This window comes from Octopus bimaculoides, chromosome 1 (assembly GCF_001194135.2).
Source record: "Octopus bimaculoides isolate UCB-OBI-ISO-001 chromosome 1, ASM119413v2, whole genome shotgun sequence".
Lineage (NCBI taxonomy): Eukaryota > Metazoa > Mollusca > Cephalopoda > Octopoda > Octopodidae > Octopus > Octopus bimaculoides.
The window spans coordinates 23,277,378-23,280,317 of record NC_068981.1 but is presented as its reverse complement, the minus strand read 5'-3'; positions in this window follow the sequence as shown (position 1 = coordinate 23,280,317).

The following is a 2,940-nucleotide window of genomic DNA, read 5'->3' as shown; positions in this document are numbered from 1 at the left end:
TGTGTGTGTGTGTGTGTGTGTGTGTGTGTGTGTGTGTGTGTGTGTGTGTGTGTGTGTGCCTCTGCATGTATGTATATGTATACGTGATCGTTTGTGACTCACAGTGGAAAATGGACACTCACGTACACGGAATACAAAGGATGCGTACTTAAATAAGGATCATACAAACAAGTGATTTCACATAATTCCAAGTCTCGCACAAGTCAACCTAGTGAGTGGGGCATCAACGTTCCTTTTCTTCCTTTCGCTTCTCAGACTCGTCCTCATTCTTCATTCTTTCATGCACCCATTCTTTCACTCAATCATTTCTTCCTTACCTTCATCTCTCTCCCTTCCACCCTCTCAGCTTTTCTTCCTCCTTATTTTACTTGTACTCCTTTCTCTTCATTTCTTTTCTCTTTTCTTTCTATTTTTCTGTCCACTTTCGTTGGTCATTAACATTAACTTACTGTATCTCACCACATAATAATTGACAATTACTTCTTGATGAGATTTTAATATTTTTGTTCACTTCCTCGAAGGCCTTTGCGTACAGGATTCACTCTCTCCGTACCTTTCCTAGCTGTGCTCATTCTAAATCTTAAACACTCACATCTGATGATCGTACGTTCAACAGACTGGCAATAATGACAACTAGTGAGTATTTTCTACAAGAAACGTACTGAATTTGATCTGTGGAGATATGAAAATATTCAGAATTTTTAGAAAACCATTATCCATTTTCTGCTGCTATATAGACACAGTTGTTTAGAAGAAGTGTTCGGCAGTCCAGTCTTATTAATGATCTCTTTTAAAACATTCTCTTCTACCTTGCAAACATCATTACTGTGTTTCATTACACCTGGGTCCCCCAGACATCATATTGCCACTTGTGGATAATACACATTTCTGAAAAAGATCGTTTTCCTACAGATTTTCGTTCAAATAATTAGGCATTACGTCTCCAGTCTCATTAAGTGTGTTCTGTAACTCAATCAATTTTTACTGCCGACCACCATTCTTTTCAGTCAAGGTATGAACAATTATGAATAATTACAGGAAATAGCTTTATTGAATTTTGTAGGAATTTCACATTATGGAATCTCATTTTCTTCAAAATTTTACAAAGAATCCGCAACAGAATGCAATATAATTAGGGGATCCTCCATATGTTTGATCGACCTCTTAACAATAGTAGCAAAAATAAACGTCCTTAAAATTTCAACCTGTTGTCTTAGAAAAAGGCTCATTTAATATTGTGTTCCTTGGCTCTTTGTACATCGTGAAAGAACAAATGCTTATAGTGGGAATGCCCTCGATCATAGATTTGTTCAATCTAGGCAATCTGGAACTAAACCACAATGACAGTTCATGGACGTTATTGTGATGATTAATAGTGTTAAACGCATCAGTACCTTCTGCTGCAGTGATATCTTCAGTTTTACTACTTGATTTGACTTTAAAAAACACTTTTCAGAGATGAGCTCTCTTTTTGAACTGCTCTCTTGTGTTTGAATGATTTCACGTAAGTTAACAAATCATTAATAACTGTATTTACCTCATATATTTTCTCGCATATATACATTCCTGGTTTGCACACAAAACACTGTGCTTCTCATCCACCTCTATTAAACCAAGGGAGTTTGCTCTGCAACTATACAGCGAGTTTTATATTTGTGTTTCAGCATTTTCTCTGTGCAGTTTACGGTGTCATTTTTTTGGTCTGGGAAACAATAAATCGTAAGTAATAACTGAGGGAACAAACAACAAACACAACAGTTGTCAAAATAATAAAAGTGTTTGTATTATGGTCAAATATTATTTAAATACTTTAAATAAGTACAGGCAAAGCAAATACTACATTGTACAACAAAAGCAATAAAAGGCCATAAAATGACATTTTACTTATTCAGGGGATGATACTAAATACGACGAATAATTATAAAAATGCACGTGGTTAAAGAACATGTGAAAGAAGTACATAAAACCTTATGCAAGTTAGTATTAGCAGCTGAGATAACACCGTATACACGAACTATTAACTGTGTGAAAGATAACTGTACGATTTCCACCTCTTGTTTGCAGTCACATGCCATTACAATTTCATGTTTCTCTTGCCCCGTTGAGAAAACAATTGATTTGAAATTCAGGATTTCTAGAGAATTTTTGTAATTTCTTTCGGATGATAATTGTAATTAAATAGAAAATATACCTGTATATATGTGTGTTCTTTTACTTGTTTCAGTCATTTGGTGGTAACAATTCAAAGTGAATTATTCCTTTGCAATCCCACCAGATAGAGAGGGGAACTTTTTTCCCATGAAGTTCCCTTCTCGGTTGTGGTTGAGTGTTTTCCCTTTTACCAAGCCACTGTTTACGACGTCTAACATTTCGATAGCAGATCCATTTTTTGTCACCAGTCACAAGTCTATCCAGAAAGGGTGAAAGGAGTTCGCGAGAATGGAGAGAAGAGCAGATGTCAACTCGGGATTTGCAGTTGCTTTTGGACAATTCATGAGGCACCCATTTTCCAAGTTTAGGAAATTTTCCCAGTTGTTGAAGATGACAATGAACAGTTGTATGGTTTGAATTAAGCTCTATCGCCAATTCTTCAATTGATAATGCAGGATTTTCTTCATGTAATGCCTCAAGGAGCTTATCATCAAACTCAACTGGACATCCTGTTCGATCTTCATCTTCAAGGCTGAAATCTCCACTTCTGAATTTTGCAAACCATCTTCTGCAAGTTCTTTCATTCAAGCATTCTTTCCCATAAACGGAGTGTATGTTTCGAGTCGCTTCGACCGTAGAGTTTTCTTTTTCGTACTCATAAAGCATTATGTACCTTAAATGTTCTTTGAATACTTCCATGTTTGTAAGGGTTTTAATCAAAGAAATTTTAATTCTGTTATTCTGTAAAATAATATTTAATTAGTTTAAATGTACACAAATGCATAAAAA